At 40.2% G+C, this 16,562-nt stretch overlaps 1 long non-coding RNA gene across 4 annotated transcripts in view; it reads right to left on the bottom strand.

Moving 5' to 3' along the window:
- Positions 1–2,625, bottom strand: part of LOC113968999 — a 108,794-nt gene extending 106,169 nt beyond the window's left edge. For all 4 annotated transcript variants that reach the window (XR_003534705.1, XR_003534706.1, XR_003534707.1 and 1 more), the window contains exon 1: positions 2,454–2,625. This is a non-coding gene — a long non-coding RNA (uncharacterized LOC113968999). The remainder of the gene's footprint in view (positions 1–2,453) is intronic.
- Between the last annotated feature and the right edge of the window lie 13,937 nt (positions 2,626–16,562).

Raw genomic sequence — 16,562 nt, 5'->3', positions numbered from 1 at the left:
CAAACTGTTTCCCCGAGACAGATTCGGCTGCTCATTAGCATTGGGAGTGTTCTCTACAAAAAATATATTGTGAAATTTCCTTTTAGCTCTGATTAGACCCATCCATTAAAACACAAACTCCATTCTGCAAAGACAGAGATGTGACTATCCATCTTGTCATTGACAGATGATAAAGACACTGAAAATAAATTGTCCCTTTTCTCTAAATTTTTTGCTTAGTACCACCACACATTTTCCCCATAAAAAGGCGGAGAAATCTGTTAATCTGTATTGTGAGATTAATGAAAAGAAGCATAATTGAAAAATTGTAAAATTTACTGTAAAAACAGTAAAATACCAGTTGTGTTGAATTTGTGATTTTATACCACTTAACTACTTCATCAAAACATTGGCTGGGGAAATTCTCTGCAGTAACTCCTCTAGATGGGTTAATAGGCAGGGTGGAATCCAAATCATTGCCTTCACCAACTGATCTTTCCAGAGAGAGCTTAATCTGCTTTGCTTCCCATTTCACCACTGATGTCAGCCCACGCTCCTGCAGCAGCAGCCTGGTTTTACATATTAATCAGTACTTTTCAAGCCATTTTGTCTGTGACACCCATTCAGGTAACCTCTAGGCACCCAGACTTCTAATGCTCCAATTTCCAGCCTCAGAAATGCCAGTTTCAGTCAGGCCAAGGGCCCCTCCAGCCTCCCTGCAGCAGGAGGAGAGCTTGTAACCAGCCAAGCCTGTGGCATTTAATGGCTATGAACGCCTGCTCTCCAGATGTGCTTAGCTGGGCTTACGAGCTCTTAAGAGTTACCCACAGCAAGCAGATTTACTTTAGCTCACCCCTATGGGTGATCAAAAATACCTCCCCTGGAGCACACTGCACATCACATGGGGATCCTGACACAGACCAACCTCTTCGAGCCACGGTCCCCAAAGCAGCTCCTCACTGCACCCCAGTCCTGGGGTAAAAGGTAAACTTGTTTCTGCAAAATATTTGTTTTACTGAAGATGAGCCCTACTGGGTGCTCAAAGGAGCTAATTCCAAAACTGCCAAGTGTCAGAGTTCAGATGTGCCATTTGGCAGATTTGGTGCTCTGTGGGTTTGGGGTTTTGTAATTCTTTAGCTACTTTAGCTACAACTAATGAGGTGTCATGTTAGAAACTTGGTTTATTTAAATTATTTTTAAGGTAGACAAGCTATTGGAGTGGATTCCAATCTATGCCTACCTAAAGCTTCAAGCACTACAATGTGCTGACATTCAAGTGTTACAATGAAGTTGTAAAATTTAAAGAACATTACTCTTAACTTCTTTCAATTCCCAAAGTATTGAATATATTTCCATACAATTTTCCAGAGAAATTAACTTTTTCCCTAAGAACACTGCTTGTTTTGTTTATGTCAACCAGTATTTTCGTACCTAACAACAAGAAATAAACCCCACTTGACTTTAAAAGCATGAATGCAATCTTCACTGTTAATTGTCATGGCATTACAAAAATACCACTGACATGGGTATGAAAATTGCTCAGAGAAATTGGTAGAGCCTTTTCACAAGCCATTGAGTGCAACAACTCCTCCAATTCATACATATTTACACACAGAGCTTTCACACACATGGCTATGTTTGATTTTGGAAATTATGGCAACTGGAAAAACATTTCCTGATGTAAAGCCCTCATAGATTTCTCACTGAAATCACACTAGCTGATTCAAAAATTCTCAACCCCCTTCTTGTAACTAACCCTGACCTTTCGACCCTGAAGGGTTTCACAGCTAATTGCCTGAGCCAATGCGCTGGTTTGAGGGAGGGGTCTGAAAATCATGGATTTCAAAGAAAAACAGAAATCATTTTATATTGAACATCAGTGTACATGTAGGCAGTGGCAACCTTCTGCTTTGGATTTCCCTTATTTCGGTTGCCTTCATCTTAACTGCAGTGTTATTTCAGCAGGAATTTGGGTGCTTAGCTTTCCGGTGATGGTATCTGTGCAGCACCACAAACGGCCCCGCATTCTTGGCATATTTGGTGGCCTGCATCAGCCCCCTTTGGAACAAAAGCTCTTGTTTTGGACACATCACTGCAGACTGTTGCCTGATCCAAACTGTCTGCTTCCTTCTGAACTTCTAAACAGAAATGACAGATCAGTTTGTAGTTTTTAACAGATCTAGCCTCAGAAAACCTATCTGACATTGTCTCAATATGAGCTACATTTTGCATCCAGGTTTGGTTTTAATTTACAGCAATTCTCTGACAGCTTAATACCCTGAAGACAAAGAAAATTTAGACATAAGCTCTAGCTATGGGAAGATTTTACTTGAAATAAAATCCAAATATGAGCAATGCATGCAAGTCTAAGTGTTATTTGAAGGACTATTGCAAACGCTAATTAGGAATCCACATTCAAGACAACTGCATGCAGTGGTTTCACTTGCATGACTGGATATTCAGTATGGTCCTACCTGTGCATCTCCTGCAAAGGAACAGCATCTCCCTCTTCCATACACAAGCTGCAGTACTGGCTGCAATGGGGTAGTGGAAAAGTCAGCTTCCATGTATTTCTTGTCAGAGGCAAACAGGGAATCAAAAGGTGAAAACCTTGAATGCAGTTCTGGCTACTTTCACTACATGCTAGGCAGACAGTTTTGGTATGAACAGAGAGTAGCAATTCTATTTTGAGCAGTAAAGGAACAAATTTAATCCTCAAGTATCAAGGCAAAGTGTTCCTCCTCAGGACATAAAAGATCTTTGAAGAAGAAATCAGATAGGGACATTGAAAGAACATCTGAAGTAGGAACAACCATCTCCATGTCCTTTCTGAGAGGTATTTCACTAACTGGCTCTTTAACATCATCACAGATTTTATATTCACCCAAGCACTCTTTTCCAGTGCATTGCTATCCCTGACTTGGATAGTTGGGGGTTTTTTCCCCTTTTTTTTAATGCCTTCTTTGAATCTTTGCTGCTGTAATTTAATTCTCTTAATTCCTGTTCCTTCTACTGCAGGGATTTTACTCTCTGCAAACATTATACTGCTCTTCTTTGCAGCAGCCTCTTCTGTATTTGAAGACTTTTGTAATTTTCCCCCCTGTCTTTTATTCTCTACACAATTCAAATTGTTTCAGTCTGCCTTCTAGGTTTGTTTCTTAGTCATTTGATCATTCCCACTTTGGAACCTCTCCAATCAGTCCACATCATTCTCAAATCTACCAATCATCTTGGGATGTCCTCTTGGGACATTATTACCACATATGAAACCACGTTTTTCTAGCCAGGTTTTAAAATGACATCTATTAAGCTGAGGGTTGTGTCTTCGGTGCACAGTTAACTTGAGTTATTTGCACTTGAGTTAATACCTCCCCAGTCAGCTTCACATCAGAGTCCCAGGAACAGAGAAGTGAAAGGAATTGCAGGAAATCATCTCCCCCATATCCCACCTCTGAGGCACAATCAACTACTATATATCTACACGCTTTTTGAAATACTCCAGCAGCAAAACCATCATGACCTCCCTGGGCAGCCTTCAGATGAGCCACTCTAAATCCCCAGTTACCCGTTCATCCCAGGATGTCTCAGGCAGTTCTGTGCCCACCTTACCACATAAAACCAGCCAATTTTCTTACAAGAATGTCATGTGGGACTGTGTTCTAGCTTCTCTTTGAAAAAAGATTCCACCAAATCTACTAGATGGGTAGCACCAGTGCATAGTGGCATCACAATAATTATTTGTCGTATTTGTAAGGACAAGAAAGATTTTTAAAGTATCATCCAATGATTTACACTATTACTCATTCTTAATACTGAATAAGCACCAACTTTCTTTAAATTCTCCATGGCTTCCTCCCCCTCAGCTGCCCTTGCATTTTCCAACCCAGGTAATGCCTTTGCCTTCTTGACATCATCAGGAGACTTCACATTTCTTACAGAAAATGGCAGGTAACTAAATATTTGCAAATTCTTCATATTGTAGGATATTCTATCAAGTCCTGCTGACTATAATCTTTCTTATCTATCAAGTACACCTGACCTGTTCCTTTTTTAGTCTTGTTTTTATTAAAAGTAACTGGTTTAAGCATCTGGTCATAATTCACCTTTTCTGTGGTGGTTGAAGGGAGAAAGACATCAAATAGATGACCTATTATTTGCTTATTTCCACATTAAGTAATAAATTTTTACTTTCCTCCACCTTGGTTACTCAAGTATTTCCTTGCTATTCTTCCTTGCTGGGCAGTTACAATTTTAGCCTGAGCTTTCTGACTTTTCCTTACGTGTCCATAAACTCTGTCATACCAGTCCTCAGCAAGCAGAATCACACCTTTTCCATCTTTTTCTGCCCTGCTCAGTGTCAGAACCCTTGGTCATCTCTCACTCTGTCCTTGCTTTGGGATTGTTAGCTGAGAGCAGCTGTGCTGCAAACTAACCCTTGCACGGCACAGAGGGGTTGGATTACTGCATGGAATAACCATGTTAGCTCCAGCTGTGCCCTGTGGGACCAGACAAGCCAGTCAGTTCCAGTGACAACACCATCCTCATGTGAAAGGTTTCTGCACTCGGACAAGACTTGAGCAGGGGCGAAACAGAAGTTTTGACTCACAGGTCAAGGCAAGCCCAGTGAGCACCGTGAGAGACATAAGTGAATACCTTCCTTCAACTCTGTTGAAATAAAACAAAAGCAGCCAGGCTGCACAACCAGGCTGCACAGCAGAAACAGAGGCCTCGCTGCCCGCTCACATTTGAGCTCTACTGAGAACGAAAAGGGCAAGAAAGTTTGACTCTTTGAAAATTTGGTTGCTCCTTTTTTGCTTTTACACAAGATCCCGTGTCACACAGGGTGCACAGGAATGCTCTGAGCCCACAGGAAATCTTCAATCTACCTTTTAAATACAAAGGTTTCAGGCAAACCCAGATGAAACACAACAAGGCATAATAATAATAGGGACAGAGGGACCCTACTGATCTGCTTTACAAATGGAAAATACCGAAAAACTAATAGGGACAAGCTGCAAGAAATGTTCTGCAGCCTTAAATTAACTATCTAAGAGCATAGCAGGCATTTTGCTGGTAGTTCTGCACTTCACTTAGCTCCTACAGTCATACAATCCTAACAGCTTCAGTGGAAAGGAAAATGAAATCCTCCAGTCCTTAGGGAAAAGTCACAGTTTATCTCTAGAAAGCATGAAGCTGTAAATCTGAAAAGATGCCAAAGTTGACAGTTAACTGCCACATACTACTGAAGTCTTTTTTCCCGCCTTCCTCTTAAACTCTTTCTTCCATTCCCAGGCCAGACTCGAGCTTGGAAGTCAGTGAATGAATTCCACAAGTACTACAGTTTGTACTTTCACCAACAGCTCAAAAGCGGAGGTATCAGATTTCACAGCCCTGTGAGGAGGCTGGCACAGCTTCAAAGCACTTCTGAAATATCTATCACTTTATCCTGAGGAGACAATAGCCTCTCCCAGGGACGCTGCAACAGCCCTTCCCTCCGAAAGCTGATTTTGACACACACAGTCTCAGCTTCAGCAAAGTAACACCAACACGTTGGAAATTTCAAGACCTTGTGCCAAGGCAGAACTTACCTGTAAAGCCTGAACCAAATCTGAAAGCATTTGTGATCTCAACATTTCTAAAAAGACATCTTGAGCCCGTCATGACTCAAAAATGGGTTGGATTCAAATCCCACATTGGCTTCAATGTGCTAGTCCTGGTGGAAAGCAAGTGCTTTTGACAAGCTTTTTAAGTTACTAAAAATAGCTCTGTACTACATTATCAAACCCACATAATCTTTAATTTTTCTCTTGACTGCAGTTAAGTTTTAACAAGACAAAAGGAACAATCCCAGAATTCATAAAGACAGGTCTCATCAAACCTTCCTATCCTGAATTATTTCAGATATAGCCATTTTTTAAAGACATCACTTTCTCCTTTCTCCTTTGTTATTAAGTCAACTTTCCTAGTTTCCTGCACAGATAAAACATGCAGAATGTTGTATATTTTTTGACAATCCATTTACAATCAAAGCCTTTCACTCCATCTCAAGAATGGTTGCAAACTTCACTTCCTATAAAGGCAAGGGCATGCCAGAGAAATGGATTTTTACTAGGAACAGCAAAATGAAATAAGAAAGAGGAATATAAAAAGAAATATAAATAGATATATAAAAGACAAATAGATATAAATATATCAAGATCAGCAAAACTGACTAAGCAAATACTGCACTGAGAATATCCTTCTAAGCTCCAGGTCAATGGAAAATTTTAATTTACAACTGTATCGTGCAACAGAGTTGCTACAATTCCAAACATGACAACTGGGTGATATATATCATTTCCCATGTTCCTATATGTCCTAGTATTTCAGTTATTAAATAACAAGCTGAGAAACAGTAACACAGAGACAAGTAACAATAAAGCTGGTGAAAGGATGAGTCAAAATTTGTCGAAGTGTGATGGAAACTATGGGGAGAACAAAACATGAGCTGCACTGGTGCTTAGAAACAAACTAAACTCAAACAGCCGAGAATTTGAACCAAGGACAAAATGAAACACTAGACACATTCATGAGGCAGGATGGCACATATTTGGATGATCCTTGATAGAAAAGCTTCCTAAGGGAAAGGGAAAGGCCAGCTGAAAGCACGGCAGTCTAATCCCTTCTCCCTATTCAGAACCTACTGGAACAAACTCTGTACAGGGGAGAAACAATCCCAGCATTGCTGTTCATCCACAGGTCTCCTTGCTAAAGAACAAAGAGAAACAACAGTTTATCAGGAAAAAGAACATACTCTGATTACTTAATCCCCTTTTATCCCATTGATCTGGTGCTCTGCACCTGCACTACTGCAGTGCAGTCCAGTCCCTGGGTGACAAACTGTCCACACAGCTTTGCTGCTGCACTGTCCCTCTCACAGCACTGTCTCATCTGAGTGTTTCATGCACAAAAATGAAGGGAAAAGGCTTTTCAGCTAAATTTGCACTGGCTCCTGATATCAACTTGTGATGGTTTTTCTCTGTGGGGCTGGCAAGGTTTGGATGCTGAGGAATCTACTCTGCTCTGTCATTCCCAACCACCATCCATGTAACTCTATTACAAACTTCAGGTAGATCATGAAAAGTGTTGAAACTGCCTCTCAGAGCCTCAGCCCTTAAGCCACTTAAAAGGAATGAGCTGTTCTTAGATGATGATACTAAATTTGGGAATCTCCCACCAATACTGAATGCAGAGCTGATAAGCCAAAGATCTAGTTCATCTCTTGCCCCTTCCTTTCCAATAATCTTATCATGAAACCTTTATTTTTTTATAACTTCAAATGCTGCAATGATGCTTCAAGCTAAACTACTCAAACACTTTAAAATAAAGAATCAGTTGTACGTTCTGTGAGGCAGAACAGTCACACAAGTAAAAGGGAAAATGGAAGAAGACTCTTCTGTGATATAGTTTGCTTTCTCTAATGAGTCCTCAAAAACAGCAATGGGGGTTAAAAAAAAGAAAAATGTTATCCTGAGATAACATTTTAAAAGTAAAAAAAAAAAAGTAGAATTTGAAAACAGAGCACATAATAAAGATCAGCCACAAGCCATAGTTTGCAGTTTAAACTTCTTTAAACTGAGTATGCTGTCTCTTCTCCAATGTAGGCTCTATGAGCCTGTATATTGTTGAGAAAACTTTTTCCCATGAAACCATTCCCACTCCAGTTCAGGGATAGGCATTATGGTCAACCCATGTTTCTAACAATAATGTTTGGTTTGGCAAGTTGTACCGTGGTTATCTTGGCAAACAGATACTTTAGCCTATGCCATTTATTTGGTCCCAGTACATTTCGAATTATTTTGATGAAACTTAAAGTGTGATATGAAGGGAAAGTCATAGCTAGTAAATCACCTGGAAAGACCCATAAAGGATAGGTCTTGATGGCCTCACCCTGCCAAAAAAACAACACTGGGTTGCTGATCTGTTACAAATTGGAAATGCTTACAATAAAAGCAGGGGGTCTTTTTATTGCAAGAAGGCAAGGAAATATATACAGCTCAAAGAATAGTAATATGACCCCACAGCAATGCTCACCATAGAACAGAAGGATCATAATTCTTAAGAGCAGTCAGCACTTAAGTTCATAAAGTTACTGAGGCGGTTCTCACAGCATTCCCTCTCTCTCTCTCCGTATAAATTGTTATTTATGTGCATGCACATGTATGTGCACAAACACACACTTTTAAATATCTTAAAGGCAAGAGTTCACCTCAAGCAGGAGGAGGAGAGCTGTTTCTTTATCAGCACTACCTCCCTTCAACAGAACAAAACAGAAAAAACACTGCAAATGGTAATAAAATAAGAAGACATTCAAATCCTCAAAAGATGCATGACAGTTCAAGCAAACATGCTTTTTGCAGTTTTCTTTTATAGGTTTGTTGCTTTTTAATGGTGCTCTAAGAATTGCAATATTTTTCCTGAAAATACAAGTTTCTTGCAAATAATTCACAATATCTGCAAATGATATGAATCACTTTTTATAGACCTGAATACCTTAAGAAGTTAGTTTCAGGAGCAGCAACAAATGTCTTGGTTCTCAGAAATGTGCCATAACCTCGGAGCCCAACGTAAAAGACAGCATCTGTCAGTACCTTGCACTTGTGGAAATCCAGCCAATTCCAAAAAGCTGGAAATAAAGACATTTTCTATGTCTGTCGCATCAAAGTAATTTCCAATTATTTTATAAAAAGCTCACTTGCTTTAAAAACAATAAGTAGAAAATTCACAGTGTTTAGTTCTGATTTCTGTTCACACAGCTTTTCCCCACAAATGTTCCGATGCACCTCTCCAGCTCTAAGCTGTGCTCAATAAGAAGCACAGACATGAAATACCTACTTTTCATCTTCCTCCAGCCCAAACACTGACTGCTCAGGAGTTAAGAATAGCAGCAGAAAGCTGAGAGAAAACTAGGAAAAGGAGAGCATTTGAAAATTAATGCTTAGATTCACAGTATTATCAGAACAGGCTGAATGACAACTAATATCACATACATCTATAGGATTATTATTTAATTTCTTTCATTGCACATGGAACAGGAACAATTATGCAATGATACAGTTAAATGTAAATATTTGGCTACTTAATTTCTTAGACATTCTTCAGATATCATCTAAACAGATAGGCAGATTTATATGTGTTTGTCTTTTCTGGAATAGACATCCCTCAAATTAAACAGCAATAGGATTATCTAATTTACTGAGCAGCCTGCTATAGAAACACAAATCATATATGGACCTCTTTTACATGGATGGAGTTCCAGGCGGGTATCACCTGCAGGAAAGTAACTCCAGACTTACCTTGGTTCAGCAGAAGTTGCTGAACTGTAGCCTATCTCACAGGTCTATTACTGAAATTGAGTCCTGGGTGAATATTTAACATCCTCTGAAACACAAACAGTTCAGCATTTCTTCCAACAGATGAATATCCAACTTTGAACAACATCCTATAGAACACGTGCATCTCAACTCAACAGAAATCAAAACATAACTTGAAACCTGTACAAAAACATCACTTTGTGTAATTCGCTAATGAATTAATACCTACTAAATACAGATGTGAAGGCTGTTATGGGATAAAAATAGAACTGAGTTTTCAAGGGTGATTAGTGACTTTTGATTAACTTGCAGTCAGTGCTGTTGGAGCACTTGTTGGTTTTACAGACATACATTCATACACACAGACTTTGTTTGACACAGTCACTCCAATGCTTTCCCCATTTCTTCTTTCCTTATCTTCTACAGTTTTACTTAATTCCCTTTTTCCTTCTTTTTATTTTCTCTTGAATCAGAACACACCTACACCTCAATGTGTTTTAGGTCTTTCAAGAAAGAAGAAAACAAGGAATTTGCACTAACCTCTGCATAGAGAAACACACTGCTATGGGCACCGTCTTTTCCTTCCAGCAAAGTAGTTTCCCTAAACAAGCTGCACTCCACCAAAGGACTGAAAAAAACATGTCTTAAAAACAAATTAATGAGCTTCCTATGAATTAAATTTTTCTTTTCTGTACTCCTAAATCTTTTATCTACCATTTCCTCTTTAACAATAAAATTCATTAAAGACAAATTACATTTCTGTGGGCATTGATTTGCTGAGGCTTTTGATACAGCCCATTCCGGATGCATTAGCCGATAGGACAGATCCTGCTTGGGAAGCTGCCACGGACTCCAGACAGCTTTTGAAGTGCAGTTATGCAATGGATGCCACAATGTCCGAGTAGGCAAATTATCTGGTCTTTACAACTCAGCTTTTTGGGAGATGGTCAATTCACACGGATCTGGGCTGGTGTCTGTCTATAGAAACTGCAGCACTCTGTGGGCACAGCACAGCTCAGTGTGTGCTCAGGAGCTGCTGCACAGCCACCACAGCAGTGGTCATTGGGAGCAGTTCAAAACGCTTTACAAGAATGCTTTGATGCTGTCCAGAGCTGTGCTACTGGCCAGTAGCTAAACTGTAATTATGTGAGCTGGATCACAAAGTCAGGCTTGAGTTGCAAGAATTCCCTTCTCAGCTCACCCGTTCCAGACCCTGATCAAGGCCAATGTACTTTTGGGAAAGTTCAGTTCCAGTGAAAATGTAAGCCTACAGCTGAAAACCTCTGGGGTTCAGTTTTTGTTTTAAAATCTAGGTCAAGTCACTCTGGTAGCAGTGGCAGACTTTCCACACAGGTGGGGATACGCTGTACTCAAGGAGGTACAAACAAAGAAATGTTTACGAAAATCTAACTGTATGTGTTAAAAAACAACAAATTAGCATCAATTCGTTATAAGCTTTGTGTCTGGTCTGACTGCCATCTGCAATGGGGATTTTGTTATGCAGTGAAATGAGACCAAGACAGAGCTTTAAACAACTGCCTGGAGCACACAAGCCCTATGTTTATTCCTAGCAACATATTCATAAATTATAAAACTGAAAAAGGACGACTTTGACTGTATGGACTGCAGGAATTTACTTAGTCATGACATGTTCTGGCTGCCTCTGTGACCAGCCTCATTCCCACTTGTTGTGTTCAGGTACTTTACACCTGAACTCCTTGGGTCAGGGATGGGTCTCTAACAGCACTCAGCTGTTTCCCACCAAGCAGGGTTTGGTGCACCCACTTCCTGGGCCTGGCAGACCCATCACATTGCCCTTCCAAGCACTCCTGCTCCAGGGCAGGGTCACAAGAGCAGTGACTCCCAGCTCACAAGGTGCACCTTGCTCCTGAGGACACTTCTGCTGAGCAGAGACCAGGTAAAACTAGTCAGGACAGAATCACGTGAGTGAGGTTAAATTCAGCATCCAAGCTCCACTTGGATCATGCCATTTCCATGGGCAAAGATCACAGTCATGGATTTTGTTAGGCTTTTTGCAATCCTTGTCGGCCGTTTTTTAACCCACTGCATCCCTGCATGTCCAAGCTTGAGCCTACCACCCAGCTTTCAGCTCCTTCAAATCTTGCTGGTGGGAGGAAGGGTGACATCTATTCTGCACTCTCCAAACTGGCTCTAAAACAGGGGCTCAACTAAACAATAATTATAATCTCAAATGTGTTTATTTGCTGTGTGCCTCAGGACGTTTGTTTATGGAAGCCTGTGCACAACATACTCCCACACCAACCTGTGTACAGTTCCCATTATCAGACAAAAAAACTGGCAGGGAATCAGGATTTCTTTCCCCTCACCCCCAAAGAATCCTTATGACATTGAACTTACTTTAAGGAGACTCAATTTAAGCCTCACTGTTTAAAAGAAACACAATACAAAACAACACACTCATATCTTATGGACTGCTTCATATGGTAAAGAATTATCTTGCTAATTCACCACCCTCTCAGAAATTGATGTTTCTTTTTCCTGTCTTAGGAAGTTGGAATACCTTATTGTGTTTGTGTATTTTAGTTCACTCTGCCATACATTACCCTGATTAATTTTGGCAGTGACAAAGTTGGAGAATTTAAAATTATGATCATATGGAAACATTGCATTTTCCTGCAGCAAAATCTGCACCCCTGTTTAGCTCTCCCAACCTTTCATTTCCTGTGAAGGAGCACAGGACGTAAAACCTGTTTCTGAAGGCACTGCCTTAAGAGTTTGCACAATTTTGGTTTGGAATTATTTTCCTTCATAACAAATGAAAATGCAAACAATGTTACACTTAGAGAGACCACAGTACTGCAATGGCACCAAACAGCTACACTTAAAGGAGGAATTAGACTAGAACACTAAGGCTATTCAATCAAAGAAGGTCAATCTAAATTTATCTTTGTCAACCTTAGAAAACAACAGAGAAGAAACCAATGAATGCAAATACTAGGGATGAGAAATCTCATTCATTTGCTGGGTAAAGTTTGCTTTGAATAAATACGTGAAAAAACTGAAAACAACAAAATGTGCAAAGATGACAAAGGGAGTCTTTAAGCACACTGGACTTGCAATTTGTTTCCTTTGAGTTTCACTTCTTGTTTCCTTCTCATTATAGCTATTGAAATATTTTTAGGGAAAGATTATAATACAATGACAGTTATCTATGTCTTACATGGCTTAACTCCTCTTTTTAAGAACTGGCTTTAACTATATTCAGACTAAGCATGTACACCTCCTGTAACTTCCCAAAATAACTTCTGGCAATCACTGGAGCTAGAAGAGCTGCTGCTTGCTGGAAAGAGACATTTGCAATGTCTACACAAAGATCAAATGTAAATTTATTAGAGAGCACCCATCCGATTGTCTGTGGCAATGCAATCAGTCATTGATTCTTCACTGACCAGCTTTGGAAAGTTGTTTCTACTCTGCAAACTCCCAAACCTAATAAGTAGCAAAAAAATCCTCAAGGAAACAAAGAAAAACCACCTCAAAAAACCATTAAATTCATAGAGGTTTCATCACAGCTCTTCCTAAAAAATCTCATCTGTTCACCATCAATTTATATTCCTGTTATATATGACAAACATCCTGCTTAAATAAGGCTGTTAGGAAAATTGACTGACAAATCCACATCACAGTTATGACAACATTATTTGCTTAGCAAGGATATGTGACTATTTCACAGCAATGGAAGTTTCATTAGGAAACAATTTCACTGCACTGCCAGCCAGCAAGGTGTGTAACAAACACTGCGGGGAAGAGACCTTGATCTGAACACCAAGTTCATTTGGAAGCCCATCAAAAAGAAAGGAGCGTGTTCTCTGAGCTGTTAGTCTTCTAGTTTCTTGTTTCTCTTCTTCTAAATTCAGAGTAAGCTTAATAGGATGCTTTCCCATGCTGGAAGGTTCTGCCTTTTGAGCAATGTTGTTACCTGTGTAATCATGTCCTAAATTGTGTTTATTAAATAACATTTAAAAAACCTCCAAACAAACGGTGAGTTCACTTTTTATTTCAAGTGAAATCATTCCACATATCTAGTCAGGAACAAAATTACTCAACCAGGTAAAAACCACACAGTATTCTGTCAGGCCATCATTTCCAGCTGAAGATACCTGAGAAGACTGAGTCTTTTAAAACCAAAATAATAACAATCTTTTTCCACCTCCCCCCCCCAAAAAAAATTATGTTATAAATCCATTTACTCTTCAGTAAAACTGAAGAGGCTGTGGTTTCAGGACATTCTGCCTACTGTGGCAATTTCAAGGTAAGGATTTCACACTTTCCCCTATTCTTGGGTCATTTAAGTCCAAGTCAATTCTGCTCACAGTATGTCTCCAGAAAGTTCTGCTGGCTTGTCGTGGTGTACAGTAGCAGTAGATTGTGTAAGAGGGCAAGGCTTCACTTAAGCCAGCACTGTCCTCCAAGATAGCATATGGCAGTCAAGGAACATTCAGGTGCTAAAAGTGCTTCACAGAAAAGAGGAAAGCAAAGAAAAAGTTCAGAAAGGCATGAGGAGCTCACCAGTAAGGTGAAGAGATGAGCTCAACAATAAGAAGCTCCCTCCTTGAAGCATCCACGGGAAGAGGTTTTAGGAAGAAGAAGACTAGCTCACTGTGACTAAAAGAGACTTCTGTTTTGACAGGGCATTGGTGGAGAAGAGCATTGCACCTTCAAGGAAGCTTTGAAGATCTGCATTTCATAGAGCTCCAGCTCTCCCAATGAAACTGCTGGAATAACAAGCACAGACTCCCCAAAGCACTTATATGTGTGCGTAGAGCTATTCTTAATTTAAGGATACACTTGCTTTAAGCTTCTGTGTTTAGTTTATAGCCTTTGTTTAGTAGAGATCACTTTAATGAACCTTCAGCAGGCATTGCACTGGTCTTCCTGAATAGCAGCAGTCTCCTGAGTCAGGGATAATTATGACTTCCACTAACAGATTACAAAGAAGGGTTTCGAGAACTGCACACTTGGCTTAAACTGCTTGTCTTCTGGTGAGAACACCTTAGCTGTGCAACAGGTATAACAAAACCCAGAAGTGGAAGGGACTGCTGGACTAAACACAGAATGAAATCTTCCAGCAGCTGAGTTTTCTGACTGAGCAAGATGGTATTAAAGAGAATAGAGGAAGCATTGAAGTGGACACTGAAATCTGGAGAGAGAAAAAGGGCTGGATAGTACCACTGTTCTGCAACAACACAGTTTATGTAGTTTCTTTACAAAAATTTCTATGTTGTCCAACACTAAGTATTTCTTATTTGTTACTTAATCCTCCTAACAACTCAGTGAAGAAGGTAAAAATCAGTTTCATTTTGCATACACAAAACTAAGGCATAAATCACACTCAGTGATTTATTCACATTCATACAATGCTTTGGAAGAGGCAAAACCAAACAGCTCACTCACGTCCCATTGTTAGCTCTAATTTTAAAAATAACATAGCAGGCAGAAGTCTCTTGATCTTTCACATCCATGTGTCATGTTCAGACCCTTCTCCTTATCTTTCACCTCAGATGACAACTCTCTGGATTACCCACATGACTGGGAGATTGGTGATGAGCCAACAGATTACCAGGCCACTTCACACAAAGCCTAACATGGAAGAAACACAGGCAAACGGCTTCCTGGCAGATTCAGGAAAGGGAATTTCAGCTTACCTTTTCCTGTGGGACCCCACTGAGGTGGCACCGACAGTGTGGATGAAGGAGATGGACTGCACGGCTGGAGGGAGCTGCACAAACTCCACCAGCAGGCCACGTTCCTGCAGTCACAGGAGCACTGTGAAGAAGCTGAAATTAATGCAAAAACATGCTCCTGATAAGGGCACGGTGTCAGAATGAGCCACATCAGTGCCATGTGGCTGAGGAAAGACAGACCTTGTGGTAAAACGGGCTGGGCAGCACAGCAGTGGCTGCTGAGGAGGAGGGACAAGCACACAAAGCCAGAGCATGGGCTTTCAGGCTGCCAGGACAAAGGGTGATCAGTTACTGAAACCACAGGAGTGTCTACAGGCTGTTAGAAGACACCAGTTGTTCTCTGAAGTTAGTCATTTAGAAGACAAATAACGACTTTTTGGCCCAGCATGGGCTCAATCCATGTTTTGGACTGAGACCACAACCACAGGAACTGGAATTCACTGTATTTTCACCAGCATTTTAAAAACAAAAGCCAACAACTTGTCCTTGATTTCAAAAGATACGGCCTGAGGAAGAAACAGCGTCAAGTTTGCACTCAGCTCAGTGGACTGTGGAATCAGGACGTGCCAGAAATTTGGGATTTGATGTTGCTCTCAAACTCCTGCCACAATCAAATTTCCAAACAAGTTTAAAGAAAAATGAAATGCTGTTTCAAATTCACCAGCTGAAGGTGAAATAGTAAATTGATAGTTAAAATGACCATTTCTTCCTTCAGTTAATCTTCAAAAAAGTGGAAAAGCAGAGCACTACCACCACGACGAGGAAACCCAACAGGACAGTAGTCCTGTCCACAATAACCTGAAGAGCGAAACCCTGACATACCAGGAAGGTTTGGTCATGACAGCCAATGGCCAGACAGTGCCAGGTTTATTTTGAAATTAAAAAATAAAAGAAAAACATGGATTGTGACTGCCATATACAATATATTGCAATGACACAAGCCTTTGGATAGACAGACGGGAACAGAGCTGTAAGTCAGAACTTTTCTTCTTCAAAAATTACTGGTAAAAACATCAAAGACATTATCTGGTATTTTTAATTTTTTATCAATTCTGTAGCAGCATTGCTGCTTTAATGGTTTTTCCTTGCAACACTCTATCTTTTACAAACACAAGTAAGCGAGTTCCACAGGTCCTTTTCCTCTAAATAACCAGCACTTCAATGTCTATAGATAGAAGCAGGGCCCAGGAGTGGCTGAAAAAGCAGAACCATTTTATCAAGCCATGACACAGCGTAACTCCACTTCCTCTTGTTCTGATTCAACATAGTTTATCTGCCTATAGATAACTTGATTTCTCTGAGATGTATTCAACTTATTCAATCTACAGAAGGCACACTGGTTTATTTCATTCCCTTGCTGTCCACCTCCAAATGCAACTGTCAAGTATCCTAATACAGGAGAAATGGGACTTTTGGGAATCCTTGAAGCCAGAGAGATACCACCAAGCAGAGCCCTTCCATAGGTTGTGCAGCATTAGGGGGATTTCCCAGCAGTTACTTTTCC

Source organism: Neopelma chrysocephalum, unplaced genomic scaffold, assembly GCF_003984885.1.
Source record: "Neopelma chrysocephalum unplaced genomic scaffold, ASM398488v2 Primary Assembly neopelma1_70, whole genome shotgun sequence".
NCBI lineage: Eukaryota > Metazoa > Chordata > Aves > Passeriformes > Pipridae > Neopelma > Neopelma chrysocephalum.
This window is presented reverse-complemented; position numbering and strand designations above follow the sequence as displayed.